This window comes from Pteronotus mesoamericanus, unplaced genomic scaffold, assembly GCF_021234165.1.
Source record: "Pteronotus mesoamericanus isolate MK-2021 breed Mesoamerican mustached bat unplaced genomic scaffold, CSHL_Meso_final scaffold_165, whole genome shotgun sequence".
NCBI classification, from domain to species: Eukaryota; Metazoa; Chordata; class Mammalia; order Chiroptera; family Mormoopidae; genus Pteronotus; species Pteronotus mesoamericanus.
The window spans coordinates 2678574-2695085 of NW_026555307.1; the positions used below are offsets into that span (position 1 = coordinate 2678574).

General features: G+C 43.0%; 1 protein-coding gene across 2 annotated transcripts in view; it reads left to right on the top strand.

Annotated features, from left to right (window-relative positions):
- Window positions 1–6267: 6267 nt before the first annotated feature.
- The window catches only part of BANP (BTG3 associated nuclear protein), a 117960-nt gene continuing 107715 nt past the window's right edge, over window positions 6268–16512 (top strand). For both annotated transcript variants that reach the window (XM_054588941.1, XM_054588943.1), the window contains exon 1: window positions 6268–6345. The gene's annotated coding sequence lies outside the window, so the exon portion shown is untranslated. The remainder of the gene's footprint in view (window positions 6346–16512) is intronic.

Genomic DNA, 16512 nt, shown 5'->3' on the forward strand with positions numbered 1-16512 from the left:
TTGCACAAATTCCTTACATATTTTGCATATTAACCAATTATCAGATATATGATTTGCAAATATTTTGTTGCATTTTGTAGGTTGTCTTTTCATTTTGCTGTACAGAAATTTTTTAGTTTGATGTAGTCCGCTTTGTTTTTGCTTTTGCTGTTTATGCTTTTGGTGTCATGTCAAAAAAATCATTGCCTCGAAACCTGAGGGAGCTTTCCCCACTATCTTTTCTTTGAGGAGCTTTATGGTTTTGGGCCTTATATTTAAGTCTTTAATCCACATTCTTTCCCCTTTGTGTATTCTTCATGCCCTTGTCAAAGATTAGGTGACTGAATATGCATGGGTTTATTTCTGAGCTCTCTACACATAGTTCTATTGGTCTATGGGTCTATTTTTATGTCACTATCATACTGTTTTGATTACTATAGCTTTGTGATACAGTTTGAAATCAGAAAGTGTGAAACCTCCCACTTTGTTTTTCTTTCTCAGGACTGTTTTGACTACTCAGGGTCTTTTGTAGTTCCATACATATTTTTTAATTGTTTTTTTCTATTTCTGTGGAAAATGCCATTGTAATTTTGCTAGGCACTGCAATGACTCTGTAGATGGCTCTGGGTAATATGAACATTTTAACAGTGTAATTCTCCTGATCCATAAACATGGGATCTCTTTCCATTGATCTGTTTCTTCTTCCTTTCTTTCATCAATGTCTTACAGTTTTCAGTGTATTGATTTTTTGCCTCCTTGGTTAAATTTATTCTAAGTATTTTTTTTTATTTTGGTGTTATTGTAAACAGGATTATTTTCTTCATTTCTTTTTCAGAGAGTTTGTAGTTAGTGTATAAAAATGCAACTGATTTTGTATCCTACAACTTTGCTGATTTTATTTTTTAGTTCTAATAGTTTCTTGATGGAGTCTTAAGGGTTTTCTATGCATAAGATCATGTTATCTGCAAGCAAAGACAATTTAACTTTTTTCTTTTGGGTTTGGATGTATTTCATTTATTTTTCTTGCCTAACTGCTCTGGCTAGGACTTCCAGTACTGTGTTAAATAGTCATTCTTGTCTTGTTCTTGATATTAAAGGAAAAGCTTTCAACCTGTCATCAAAAGCATAATATTGGCTGTAGACTTGACATACATACCTTTATAATGTTGAGGCTGGTTCCTTCTATACCTTATTTGTTGAAAGGTTTAATAATGAAGGATGTTGAACTTATCAAATGCTTTTTTTGGCATTGATTGAAATGATCATGTAATTTCTACCCTTTATTTTGTTAACGTGGTATGTTGCATTATGGATAGGTGTGTCTTCTTTCTGGGTCCTGGATGAGTGGGACTGCTCCTGGGCCACAGCTAAGAGGGGCAAGAGTCAGGCCTCAAGCTGCTTCAGGGTCCACAGACAGAACAAAATTCAATGGGCCTGTTACTTGGGGCACGGCAGGCCTGATACTTGCTTAGTCCCTTGGCAGATGATGTTGGTAGCAGGAAGAAGGTCAAATGGAACTGTAGCCAAGTCCACAGGAAGATGGTCTGTTTCTGGATCTGTAGCTGAGATCAAGGTCAATGTGTCTGTCACTTGGCAGCAGCTGACTCAAAATGACCCTCCTTGGTTTGGGGCTCCACCAGGGTTTCAACAGTCTATTACCTGAATCCCAAAGGTCCCACAAAGGCACTTCTATCCATGGATGGCTGCCAAATTGTTGTTGCTAAGGGAGGATATGATGGGGAACCTCCTATTTTGCCATGCTGCTGACATTACTTCTTGGTCCTTAAATATCTTTTCTTAAATTTAAAAAAAATCCTCACCTGATAATATGTTAATTGATTTTACAGGGAGGAAAGGAGAGTGAGAGACAGAGAGAAATATCAATGTGGGAGAGAAATATTGACTGGTTGCCTCCTGTCTGTGTCCTGACTAGGGATTGAACCCAACCTACAACCTAGGTATGTGCCCAACAGGGAATCGAACCTGCAACCTTTTGGTGTATGGAACGATGTTCCAATCAAATGAGCCACTTGGCCAGGGCCGTCCTTAAATATCTTGATGGCCCAGAATGCATGGCTGTGGACTGTCCCATGTCTAAGTGGAATTCACACTAGGGGGAGATGGGGCTATAACTGTGTTAGGTGCTGCTTTTTCTTTTTTCTCCTGGATTATTCTATGGGCTCTTGTTAGGAACCATTGCTGCCTGGTTTCAGGGACTGCAGCCTCACTGACAGGTGAGAGGGCCCCAAGGCTGGAAATAATTAAGGAGGCCTTGGGAAAACAGGCCACTGAGGAGACAAAACCTGTCCCCCTGGCAGGGGCACAGCTCCTGCCTCCCTCACATCACCCCACTTGGCTCTGTGACGGTCGGTTAGTCAAACACAGATAAGATTCCTCAAGAGGAGGGATGACCTAAGCCAGACACAGCCGATATATGGGCAGCAGGACAAGGACTTGGAGGACATGGAGAAAGGGCAAAAAGGCCCGCACCCCTTGGCTCAGCTAGGACATGGCCAGGGTCCTCATTCTATCTGAAAGAAGTCTCCTTATCTCATGATGGCTCTGCCCCGCCCCCCCACCTGGCTCAGGCGTGAAATAATACTAAAGGCAGGTACAGCCCTAAACTGGATCAGGAGGTTCCCAGGGACAATCAAGCCTAGAACTAAGGTCCTCTAAGCATGTTTTGTTCTTCCCTCAAAAGCTATGATAAATGACTTATACTGGGAAGGAGATTTACATTACTCATAAACCCTGATCTCTGTTATCTATGATCTCTGTTTTCTGTAAACATAGCCTTTTGACATTGATTGATGAGCTTTGCATCCATACCCCTGTGCACACAGTCCTCAATAAAAGCCTTTGGACATGGTGGTGGGATTGGGTTTGGGGGCTTTCCCCTAGAGGGAAGAGCTATGTCCCCTCTCCTGGCAAACAGAGAAGTGTTTACAATGACTCGTGTTTATTTTCTGCATCTGTGACAACCCTGGGACGGGCTCTGTGGGATTCAGAGCCCTGCTCCCTCCTCAGCTGTCTCTGGACAGTAACCCTCAGATCCAGGAGCCCTGTGCTCCACTGTGGTGCTCCCCGCAATGTGTTGCTTCCCGCGACAGGCTCTATCTCCAGGACCCCAGTTCACCACCAAACCTGATCACTTCCCAGCAGGTGCCAGGAACCCACACAGTGCCTTTGTATGAAGTAGAAAAAGGTATTCTGATGTAGGGGAGCAATTACAGAAGAGGCCTCCTTGGCTGGATCAAAAATAAAGAAGCATTGATCCCGGCAGTCTCCACAGCCATGGATGTCAGTGGCGCCCAGGGTTTCCCATCTCAGGGAATGGTGCTTCCAACCATCCAATTTTGCATGTCTGTAGGCCCATTTGGCATCCCAGCTGCTTCCTCTTCCTTACCTTGCCCTCAATATTCATCATTTCTATTGATTTCACCCCTTGGAATCTCTTGATTCTGTCCACTTCTCTGCATCCAAAACTAGGCTCACCCTAATTCAGGTCTCCCTCATTTCTTGCCTGGAATGCTGCCTCAGCTTCCGCCTGTGCTCTCTCCAAATCCACTCAGGACCCCTCCACCCTACCCATAATTTATTTTCCAACACTCCAGCCAGAGTGACTTTTGAAAATGCAAGTGTGATCGTATTTACCCTTGCCCAAAACCTCGTAAAGGCTTCCCATTATTTTTAGGATCAAGACAAAACTTGTCTCTTGGCCAACAGGGACCTGCACAGCCTGTATCCTAACTACCTTTACTGCCATATCTCACGACCTTCCTCTTCAAAGTTCTAGCCCTGCGATGGCTGTGTGACCTGAGGTGTGTTGTTTAGTCTCTCTGAACCTTATGTTCTTCACAAAGAAGAGGAATTAAAATAAAATGTGCGTGGCTCAAGGCATGGTGACTCAACACATGGTAATACGATTTCCTGAGTCAGATCCTCTGCTAAATCATTTACAAACTCTACTTCATTGATTCCTTCCCAGATCCTCATGAGCTGTGAATGTGAAGCCTTAGCAACTCACCATAGAAGAGCTTGAATACTAAGCCCAGGACAGATCTGCTCTTATCAGGTGTGCTCAGTTTTCCAGGGATTTTTTGTTGTTGTTGTTGTTGTTGTTGTTGCAACTAAGGGCTTCATGAATAATTCTCTTTTTTCTATCCTAGTGACATCTTTAAGAATAGAACCATGCAGAAGGTTTCCGGGTTTTGCTACGGTGGGCATTACCTGGTTTTAAAGAAGGCGCCTTTGAGATCTTTCTTTGCAAATGCCTAGTTCACATACATCTAAGTGGTCCCCAATTTCTGGTGCCATTCAGGCCAGAGTGCACCTTCCTCTCTTCCTATAAAGTCTCCGCCAACACGGCTTCAGACTAATTAACTTCAGGAACTTCCATTGTATTCTTATATAAACTGATTGGCAAGTAGAAGGGTCCTCTGTGGTCAGGGAGTGACCCTTCATTGGTAGACAGATGTCTTTGCCAATTCCAAGCTATTTAAATTTTTTTAACCAGCTACATGTGAATATTAACACCTCCCTCTGTTTGAGCTTCCTGTGCAGCAAAATTAAAATAATCTGAAACATTGGGAAAAAAAGTCAATGACTCCAACATAGCACCATTATAATTTTGATTAATTTAATTTCTGACCATGACTTAGTCATCAGTAGCTTGGAGCCAAGCAGTGTGCAAGGCCTGGAAGGAAGGAGCAGGCAAATCCACACCTGGAATGGAGCTACAGGTAAGGATTTTGTGATACTTTGAAATAATATGAAAAACATCATTCTACACTTATCTGCTTTCCTGTCAAATGCAGAATGTTAAGAATTCTTACATAGTTAAGTGTTTGTATTTGGCTGCGATTGAGGCAGAGGGATAGAAGGCATGGCTGTCTAGAACTTGCCCGTTCTCAATTTCAGGATTTTTGGGATTAGTGTTTGGAACCCTCCCACCCTCCATGTGAGTGGACTCAGGTGTTTGGGATTTCAAATCCTGCTTTTGTCTCTTTCCAGCCATGTGAACTTGCTGAGCACTTTTTCCAATCTCTGCACACTTCTCATTTCTATATAGCATTTATCTCACTTCCGTATCAGTATCTTTTCCAGAGGACCTTCTGTAGTTCTCCTTTGGAATTTTTTTTAAGGCACTTTTCCTGGAAAGGAATCCAGTGACCAGTCTCAGCAGAAACCCTGAGTGTTAATTCTGGAAGAGAGTTGTTCAACAAGGTTGCCCAAGGTTGCACAGCTGTTTGCTCCCCTAAGTCAGGATTTTATTGTTGGCAAAAGGGAAATGAGCAGGGAACCCATGGTAAAGCATTTTCTTTTCCAAATGAAAATAGTACCATCGTCTTGTGTCTGGATGATCAAAGGAATTCTTGCTCAGTGTAAACAACTCAGGAAATAGAGGCGAGTATAAAGGGAAAAAATTAAAAGTAATGGTAATTCCAGCACACGTTAAAAGCAATGGTGATGCCAGTGAACAGGAATAACATTCCTGGGAATTGTCCATAATTTGGGATTTTTTCCTACAAGTACCCACAAACGCGCAGTTACACTATACAAATGTTACATCCAGATTCATACTATATTTGTATTCATATAGCTTATATTTACATTGGCACATATTATATGACATAACATTAATTACATGTAAAGACATACCACATATAATAAATAGATTTTTACCACGTGCGAGCACTGAAAACTGTACTCATGATACTGGGAACCCTCGAGCACCACCTATTTTGGCGGGGGGGCGAACCCCGCCGGAGCGGAAACGGTAGCAGGCTCCGGGCGCAGCGAGCCTGAGCACATGAACTACAAGTACCAGCAACCTACTGCGCTGGCCGGGCGACCAGAGTATGAAGAGACTACTACTACCGGCAGGCATAGCGCTGACGCCGGGACTACGAATCCTAGAATGCACCGCTCGCGACTCGCGCAGAGACCTCCGGGATATGTAGTCGTTTGGGGGGGACTAATTCCTATTCATTCAATCTCAAAGAAAATGCAAATTCCTCCAACAGCCCACGGACGCGACTTCTCGCCGGCTAGCGAGCAACCGGCCGCACCCTGGGTGGTAAGAACCTCTCGGGGGTCCAGACTGTGGAGCGGGAGCAAGACGCGTGCGCATGCTCTGCTGTCATCGGTGCGGGCGACAGCGCGCGCTAGAGGCCTAGGGCTGTAGGCCCCGCCCAGCCCGGCTCTCTGAGCGCCCTGTCCGGGGAGCCTGCGCAGACCGTGCAGGGCGGAGGGCCGCGGGAAGCGACTCTTAGCGCCTGCGCAGATCGACGGCTTCTCTCGCGAGGACGGGCGCCATTATCGCAGCTCCCCGACAAACACCACGAGAATTCCGCAGCCCACACGGTAATTGCAGCTCCCGCAGCCGGTCGCGTCTCCACCTCCCCCTTCCCGCGGGGCGAGAGCGAGAGCGAGATCTCCCCTCTTCCCTCCTCCCTTCACCCTCCTCCGGCCGCGGCTCCCGCACTCGTCACCCCTGCCTGGGACGCCCTGCCCGGCCCGCCAACGGCCCGCTGCCTTCGTCCGGTTGCCCCTTCAGCGCCCCCGTGCCCCGCCGCCCCCCGTCATCTGCGGGCACTCTTTCTCCCCTCGCCGTTCCCCTCAGCCTTGTCGGCCCCTCTGGACGCCCCAGCGGCCTCGGCGTCCCTGGTCACCGCCGCCCCCTCAGACCTGCCAGCACTACCTTAACCCCCGCCGCTCCCCTCAGCCCCTCCGGGCGCCCCATCAACTCTGCCAGTCCCCCGGTTTCTGCGCCCCCCCAACCCCCACGTTCTCCCTGGGGGGCATTCCGATACTGGGGGCGCCGGATGAAAGGGCCGGGTGCAGTCTCGTTTTCTTCCCAGAGGAGACTCTAGCTTTCTTTTCATTAATTTTCTTTTGCACTTGCAATCTCCCTCCCTCCCTCCCTCTCCTCCGCCCCCGTGCGGTGCGCCGCGTAGGACGGTCCGGGTGACAGGTCCGGTCAGCGGGACCCTGCCAGCTGTCTTTAAACTTGGGGAGCAGCCTTGCGAGAGGTTCTCCCAGGTGACCCGAAGGCCGCCCTGCAGAATGACGGCTTGCGGATGCAGGAGGGGGCGGGCTGGGTCTCACTTCTCTGGGAAGTGGGAAATTGAAAACGCACCCAAAGGTCCCTGTGGTGTGGTAGTTCCTGTCAGTCTGACTTCCGACTCGGTTGGCATCCTGAGTCACCAATGTGAAATGGAGCCCCTAGAGTCAGAAACACAAACAGCATCTTAATTTGCTTAGGTTTCACAAAGGGAAACGGGGGCATAAGGTGCTGGTTTAGGAATAGACAGCTTTAGTCTTCGGAGAGGATTGGGTCCCGTTATCCAGACCTTGATGAATGAGGATTTCAGGGTCTCCCCGCCCCCCAATACTTTTTTGCTATTTCTGTGGCTTAATCCTTTAGAAATGTGACCCATGGCTGAAAAAGTCGACGTACATTCCACCTCCACTGTGTGAGCAAATTGGATACGTTGCCTTAATAGAGGACTGCTTTGTTTCTGATGAGACAGTAGGGATTGCCTTGATATTGGAGAAATAAATATTCCTCGAAGAACTGTCAACAAGAATGACTTCCAGGGATAGAGGGCTTGCCTGCCGGGACCAGGGAGGGCACAGTTTAGAGTCTGGCCGTGAAACAGGTGATTGCTCTCTATTTGGAGTTACCTGTTTTTCCCAAATGCCTTTCAGGAAATGTACTCCAAGGCCTGACCGGGTTGGTAAAACTAGCACTAAACTAAACCAGTTGATGGGAGAAGACAGTCTTTTCTAAGGGTAGAGTTGTAACTGGCAGGGAAACAAAAATAACTTGGGATAGTTGAGTGGTTCTCAGTGACGCTGACCCCCCCAAGCATTCTGATACTGGTGGGGCTGGGTCAAAGGGACCAAGAAAAGTTTCGTTTTCTTCCCAAGTAAGGGAAATGTTACATCAGAAAGTAGAAGATTGGATCATTTAACATTCAGCTTTTAGGACAATTCTGGGTACCAATATCCAGTGGTAAAACAAAACACCAAAACTGCCTGTAAAATTAATTCTATATATTTAGCTCTATTTCCCCTTTGTTTTGCAGTTAAAATAATATGTTCTTGTCATGTATTCTGCCATCATTGGCTTTGCTTTTTAAAAAAGCTGCCATTTATGGGTCATGCGTTGTGTCTGGGACTGCTATTCATGTACAGTGTTTCTAATCACAGAGACACAATGAGATAGAGATTGTCCTCCTTTGTGGATGAGGTGACCAAGACTCACGGAGGTTAAGTGACTTGCCTAAGACACACAGAGCCAAGGTTTGAATGCCCTTAAAAAATTAAACATACATGTATTTACTATTTTAAAGTAATGTACACAATAAAATGTCAGTGAAAAACTTGCGATGAGAAGCAGCAGTTCCCGTTTTACCTTTTAGTCCCCCTTCTCAGGGACTTTAATATCTTTCTGATGTTTCTTCAAGAAGTTATAGCTCTAAATAATAAATGTATTAATTGTGCACATTTTTAATTGTTATGATAGTATGATTTAGCTTTTCATATCATATCCCACCTTTTATATACCCTGAATTCTCTATGTTCAGTTAAATTAAATTGTTTATAACTATGCAAATATTGCTTGCTTCCCAGCCAAGTAATGCATTTCTCTTCTAATACAGCTGTTTTTTCTTTTGTTTATAATGGCCTTTTTCTTCCTTGTCTGCTTCCATTGACTTCTTACATTGTTTTAAATTCTCAAGGATAAGTGTCAAGTCTCTCCAACCTTACCCCTCCTCTCCAGCCCTCTGTCCTCTTTTTTTCGATCTGGATTGATAACTCTGTGCCAGCACAGGTATCATCCTGATATTTTCATTTGTTATACATTTGGAGTTGTTGTTCATTTCAGTGAGAACCTTTAGCCAAGTCACCTTATTCCTTTTGGGTAACTTTTTAGGGTCCTCTTAGGTTTTAGGACATTTCCAGGATGCCAAAGGATGTGCTCTTTGATCCTGGGGGCTTGTCCTTCTGCTTTGGGAAAGTCTCTTGTATCATTCATTTGAGAATTTTCTCTTGTTCTCTTTTCCAAATTTCTGTCAGTTTGGTGATGGACATCTTGACCTCCTGAATCTCTTGTCTTTATCGTCTTCTCTGTTGTTTTATTCTTATTTCTGGGAGAAGGCTTCAATTTACCTTCCAACTCTATTTTAAGTTTATTTCCATAATTGCAAATTTAATTTCCAAGACTATATTTGTTCCTTTTTCATAGTAGCTTATCGTTTATGCATTATCTCCTTGATACTGTGGATACTAATAAGGAATTTTTTCAGTTCTTTTTTTCTCTGATTTCTTGTTTCATCTAGTGTCACTGTTGTCCTTTTAAAAATACTGGCTTCTTGCTTCGTATGGCAAGTGCTCCTCAATTATTGGTAATTGTTGTCTAAAGCAAGAAGCAGCTGATAAATCTGAGTCTGTAGGGCTGGTTTTGAAAATGTGTGGGTTTCCCTGTGGGTGATTGGGAACTTGTTTCTATGCTTGGAGCTTGAATGCCAGATGGCAGGTCTTCTCTGAGCCTTTCAGCTTAAGGACTACCCCTTCAAGTACGGGCTGTGCCACGTGGTCTGGAGGGCCCCTTGTATAGCTCTCGTGTACCAGGACTGTCTTCTGTGTGCAGGTGTAGCCCTTGCTCTCTGCTGAGGGTCCTGCATTTTGGGTCCTGGCATGCTGCAGGCTTATAGCCCAGCGCTGCTTTTGGTTGTATACCAAAGGCACACTCTTGTGTGCTTCACATTGCTGTTTCCTTTGCTGTCATTAGATTCTCTTAGCCTCCGAGAAGTTTGCAAAATCTTGTCTGCTGTCTTATTTTCTTTCTGGTGGATTTATTATACGCTGTTTAAAGTCACTTTAATGGGATGTATGTGTACTGGCCAGTCCCTCAGTATGAGCAGGAATTCCAGAACCTCTTCTACGCATCACTGTGCTCTCCTCTCCTGCCTCCTAGTGGTCTAGGTGATGATGCCCACCACCAGTGGGATCTGGGGCCAGTTATGATCCCTATGGCTGCTTCTGTATTATAAGCGTGGGCAGATGGTTTGCGTTCCTTGTGGAGGTTCTCCTGGCTCTCCAGCCTTGGAGGGGGTGCCAGGCCCAGCTGGGGAAAGCCAACTATATATGGGTCTTGTAGAAAAGATTGTGATTTCAGATTCTTCAGTTGGCTTCTCACTGTATCAGTGTACTAAAAGAGTATTTCCATGTGCCAAAATTTAAGGAATGCCTCTGGTTAGGGAGTGATTACTGTACTTGAAGTGTAATCTTGATTCATTTTAGTTGATTGTCCTTTGAAAATTATGCACTGGGAAATGCATCAGCTGTGTTCGCCAAGGCCTTGGCTACTGAAGTGGTCCATGGACCAGCAGCATCACCATCACTGAGCATTTTAGAGAATCGCAGACTCTCAGGCCCTGTCCAGATGTAAGGAATCAGAATCTGCAGCTTTGTAAACTTAATTTTGAAGTAGTTTTAGACTTACAAAAGAGTTGCAGAAATTGTTTAGAGAGCACGTCTACTTCCTTCACCTTCTTCCCCTAACGCTGACATCTTACATAAACATCCTTATGAAAACCAAAAAATTAACATCGGCACAGAATATTAACTAAATTATAGATCTTATTGAACTTCATCAGTTTTCTGCTAATACCCTTTTTCTGTTTCAGGATCTACTCCAGGATCCCACTGTTCATTTTTTTGTCATGTCTCTTTATGTCTCCTCCAATCTGTGATATTTACATAGGCCCAAAATATCTCCCCCCAATATATTTATAAATTGCAAAGGGAAAAATAGTAACTTCACCATGAAGAACCTGGCAGAGACCACGTTAATATCGCCAGTGAGACATAATGATATCATGTGACCTGGTATGATGCACTGAGTCAGAAATACATACCCTCAGTCTAATCATGAGAAACTCAACTTGAGAGACATTCACGAAAATAGTGACTAGTGCTTTTCCAGGTTTTTTGGTTTTGTTCTTGTTTTTCTGTTTTGTTTGTTTAACAGAAACTTACTTTCTTATAGTTTCTGGAGACTAGAAATCTGATATCAAGGTGTCAGCACGTTTGGTTCCTTCTGAGACCTCTCCTTGGTTTGCAGTGTAGTGGGCACTGAATATATGTCAGGCACTGTCCTAAGTGCTCTGCATATGCAAATTCATTTATTCTTTATAGCAACCTTGTGAGGTAGGCGCTATTTTGATAGGCAAAGACACAGGCACAGGAAGTTGAAGTGACTTTCAAGCAATGGAGCCACTCTCCAGAGCAGGCAGTGTGGCTTCAGGGCTGCATGCTTACCCACTGCAGGATACTAGCTCCCCCATACTTAGTGCTTGCTGGGTGCCTGAGTTTAGCATTTTACAGACATTATGGCATGTGATCCTCACAGAAACGATGAGATTGGTACCATTTTACAGATTTGGAAACTAAGAATCATATCTCTTTTGGGAAGCAGAGAGCTTATATGCATACACTTCATTAACATGTACAGAATAATAGCAAAGTTAGTGCCACAGTCAAAATGTGGAGAGCCAAAGAAATGATATAAATGTATTTTCCAAATCTAAGTTAGCATTCACTTAATGAATTTTCTGAGGTTTTAAGTAACTTACTGCTGGATAAGCTGTATAGTGAAGTGATTTGTGTCATACCGGTTTTCCCCAGAAGTTAGAGAAAAATGACACATTTGGGTTAATAGTAGTCTCAGTTTTGTGAACGAATCTTTCTCTTCTAAAACAGAAGCAATGTTGTGAAAAATTCAATAAAAGGTTTTATTTATTTATTTATTTTATTTTATTTTGTTAGGAGAAGGCAGTCCCAGAGATTTTTGAGAAAACTAATTTTCATGCTAAGAATATACCCTGAATTCTTGGGTCGTCACCTAGTTGGTAAAATTGTTAGTATCAGCTGAGCTGAAACCTTTCAAAGGCTGTTAGAAAATGCATAAAAGGCAAATAGGAATGTCTTCTAGCATATCCACGCTTCTTTGCTTTCCATTGAGGTTTAAAGTTGATTATGAATACTACTTCAAGAAATAAACTTCAGGTTTTGATATAATTGGAAACAAATTATAAACAATAAACCTTTTTTGATTACTTGTGGTATACCCCCTGCTTTGAATTACGTGCATTTGCTTTTTTTCCAGATTGATCTTCCGGATAAAACAAATAGTTCTTTATCTTAAAAACTTGCACTTTTCTCATTGTGAAGTGTAAAAGCAGCACATAAAGAAATTAAATTCTGAAAAAAAATCTTCTAATGCTACTTTTATAATTTGCCCACATACATACATAACTTTTCAGTGACTTTCACTTAAAAATATGACATTGTTATTTTACCTGTTTCTGTAGTTCTCATGATAACTTGTAATGGGTGTATAACATTTCTTTGAGTGGTTGTATCGTTATTTGCCTAGCTGTTCTTTTATTGTTGGTCATTTAGGTTTTCTAGTTATTCTCTAGATGGAATGTGGCCATGAATAGAAGTGTCCAACTTTGAAAAAGACTCAATTTGCATTTAAAAAGATTGCCAGGTATTGTATATTCACTTTGATGCTGAAGAAATACTTCCTGTGCTAGATGGTCGCCAAGGAAATAAGAGATAATGAACCACAAACCTTGTTTTGTGGGTTGGTAAATAGGTGCGTTAGGCAAAGATTCTAGGTGAGTTTGCATTAATCGTTTTATTGATAACACCTGTTACAGCCTAGTAGCCTTAATTTTTCCTTATATTTTTATACTGTGTGTATCCTGAAAACATTAGTTATACAATTAAGTATGTTACATGACAGCAAGACTGACTTTAAAATGCTCGTGTAACTTTACCACTTTATTTAAGTCTGGAAACAATAAACATTTTCTCATTTTGAAGAAAAGACTTCTGGAGGGGAAAATACATATTTAGGGTCTCAATGACAATGTCTCAGATAAAAGCTTTAAAAGTCTTCCCTATACCTGAGGTAAATAAAGATTGTTCCTGTGTTCTCTGACTTCACATATATGGTGATAATAAAAACAAGTCACGTAATGAATTGTTTGTGAGAAGTGCTCTTAATTCTGAAATGTTCATTTTGGGCGGATGTGAGGAGTTTTAGCGACTTTGAGAGCAAATCTTGAGTGGGATCACTTGGTTGCAATTTGCTCCTAAAGAGCTATGCACGTTTTCTTGCTCATGAACAGTATCTGGAGCTCATTTAGCACATCACAGAAGAGGAGACTCTAAGCAGTCTTAGCAGTCTTAGCCTTCGCAGATTGTTCTTTTTTTTAACTGTATTTTTTCCCCATTACTATTTATCCCCTCCAAGCAAATTAAAAAATACTTAACTCTTGGGTTTCCCACTTTTGTCTTGTGCAGGTTGTGAAACCACTTAAAAATGAGAGCTTCAGCTACTCATCTCATTTTATGCTCTCTGCCTTGCCTTTGGCTCTGTCTGCTGTCCAGGGCTGTGTTCGGCCTGTCCTCTCGGAAGACAGGGTATCTGTTCTCAGTCCTAGAAGGCAAGGAGCAGGAGAAATGCCCTTGACCCCTGCTTATCCCCCCAGTGCAGTGGTGAGGTTGGGCATCGCCATATAGTGCCCCAAAGTAAGTGTCTTAAGAGGGAGTAGAGCTTGATGTCAGCACCGGGAGCCTCCCGTTGTTTGAAACCTGTGGATGTCCTTGAATTAAAATATGATGGAACCATTAACTTCTTAAGCCACAGGCAGATAGTTTGCCCAAAATATCATGAGTTGGTATCTATTTTCAATGAACTTTGCTGCATCTTTCACATTTACCGATTTAATTAAGTGCTTTGGATCATCTACCTCCATGGTAGGGGGACAGTAAGGTTCCCTTTGTCCTCTTAAGGAGCCTCATGTTGGTTGGGGGAGATAGTGGTGGTATGTGTGACTGGGTGCCCCAGACAGATAACACACAAGGAACAGTCATGGAAGAATAAAATCTGTCAGAAAAGGCCATAGAAAGTGAAGAGATGAGAACAAGTTTTTTAGTTAAGTCACTGAAAAAGTTGGTAAGTGGAATTGAATGTTTGGAAATTGATTATCATTACTTTGTCCTAAGTTGTTTTGTATTAGCATTTTAAATAGATGAGCATGAATAAGGCACCGAAAATGAATGTTGGGCAGAAGGGCCCAGGCAGGAGTGGAGGCCCGGCTGTTCCCTCCAGAGTGCGGTCGGGAAGCCTGGGCTGCGTTGAGCCTGTCAGGCTGGGGCCTCTGTGACTGGGCAAGGGCCCTGCACTGACAGACCATTTCGTAATAAAGATTTACATTGTGTGCTTCAAAAGGTGCTGCTTGGGGCCTCTTGTGAATTTTCCTTTTTCCTCAACGTGGACAATCCTCGAAAGCAAAGGGTTAACCTTTCTGAACTAGAAATGGGTTTGTATAAACGTGGTACGTGGTACGTGTGCTGCTGGCACTTCCTTGATTGGATGAACTACATGTCCCCTGGATGTGGCCGGGGCAAAGGCGTCTCAATCTTACTAGATGGAGCAGGAAAGGACTCAGGCTGCAGTTCCTCTTGTCACCGCAAAGTGCACCCTACAATTCCGTTGGTAGATGGAAGGCCTGGTTGGGACCTTCTGCTGCCAAGCCTTTCTCCTGGGAACTCTTCATCAGTGGGAGCCAGGGATGGGCCTCAGGAGCAAAGTGCTGTTAGGCTGTGTTTTATGCCCAGAACACTTGTCTGAAGATGCCAAATAATTCACACTCCATTTGTGTTTAGGCTGGTTGACAAAGAAGGCTGGATGTCCTGTTAACCATTTAAAAGATGTAGCTGTCAGGGACAAACACAGTTTTCAGTTGGCCTGCTGGTTTTGAAAGTAAACATTTTAAGGTTTTCGGGATTCAACTAATTTCAGTTGTTTTTTGCAAAATGAGGGCTTAATATTTTTATTTTAAATTTGTATAATTTGAGTTTGTATGAAATACAATCATATATGTTAGGGAGGAGAAAGGAAGCTCAAGGGTGTACAGCAGGATGAAAGCAAATAAATACTGCTTGGGGTTCCCTCCATACGCAGCTGTTAATAAAAAATTCAGTTTGACTGACTTTGTGGGTTTTCCTGGGATCATTCAAGAGCTCATTGCTGTATCTCATTGGGATCAGAAATCGCTCTTTACAGCTAACAGTAGGTGGAGCAGGAAGAGCCAGTCCAGATCTGGAGGTAATTTAAGTCCTGTAATAGTGGAGGCACCTCTCAGGAGGTCAACATTACTATTCTTCAATAATAGTTTCTAATTTCTTTATCCCTCAGTCTCAAGAGGCAGTTTTGAGTTTCTCTAGATACTGCTGACATCATTAGACACTAGGGCAGAATACAACAACCATTTTCTGTGAAAGGCCAGATCAATATTTTTGGCTTTAAGGTGGGGTGGAGGGGGGTCCTCTGTCACAGCAGCTCAACTCTGCTCCTGGAGGGTGGAAGCCTGCATGGGCATGGCAGTTTTTCAATAAAACTCAGCTACAAAAACACACTGGGCCAGATTTAGCCCTCAGGCTGTAGTTTTTGAATCCCCAAGCTATAGACTAAAAATACTAATGCAAGTTGGAGAAAGAAATCATGGTTGGGAGTTCAATAACAGTAAGATGATAGTAAGACATGCTCAGCTGATGCTAAGCACTGTTCGAAGTGCTGTCATTTAAGGGATTACTCTCCAAGTCTCCATCATCCATGCTCTTCACCGCTGACTTGGAGAGCTTTGGGCAGTCTGGAGGGATCCACTGAACCATCTCATTTACCTGGTGAAGGCACTGAGAATGCAGTTCCGACCCTTAGTTTATTTTGAGAAAAATCTATTTGGAAGGAAAATGTCAGTGACAGCCTCTCAGAAGTATAATTAGCATTGACAAAGTTACTGTCAAATGAAAATGCTTCTATCCATCTTGCCTTTTTTATTTTTTGAGAAAAAGCCTCAGCATCTCTTTATAGAAATTGGGTTTTTTACAGGCCCAGAAATTGCAAGAATAGTACAATTATGGTATAGTCTTCTTCTAGATTCTCAGGTGTTAATGTTTTCTATTTCCCTTATCATCACTCCTCTGTACAACTATGTGTGTGTATGTATTTTTTTCTGAACAGTTTAAAATGTGTCCCTTTATCTTTAAATACATAAGCATCGATTGATTGCCTCCCATACATGCCCAGACCGGGGATTGCGCCTGTGCCTGGATTGGGTATCAAACCCACAACCTAGATATGTGCCCTGACTGGGAATTGAATCTGCAACCTTGTGCTTACAGGAAGACACTCCAACTAACTGAGCCACACCAGCTGGGACTAAGTGTCTCTTTAAAACAAGGATGTTCTCTTATGTAATCACAGTACAATGATCAAAGTTAGGAATTTATCAGTGATGTAACTATTATCTAAGCAACATCTAATTCAGATTTTACTAATTATCCCAATAATGTCTTTTATAATGAAAGAAGAGGGGACTGCTTTATGAACTTTGATGAATACATTTTTTCCCAAGAACATTTAGCTCCCATGATGATACT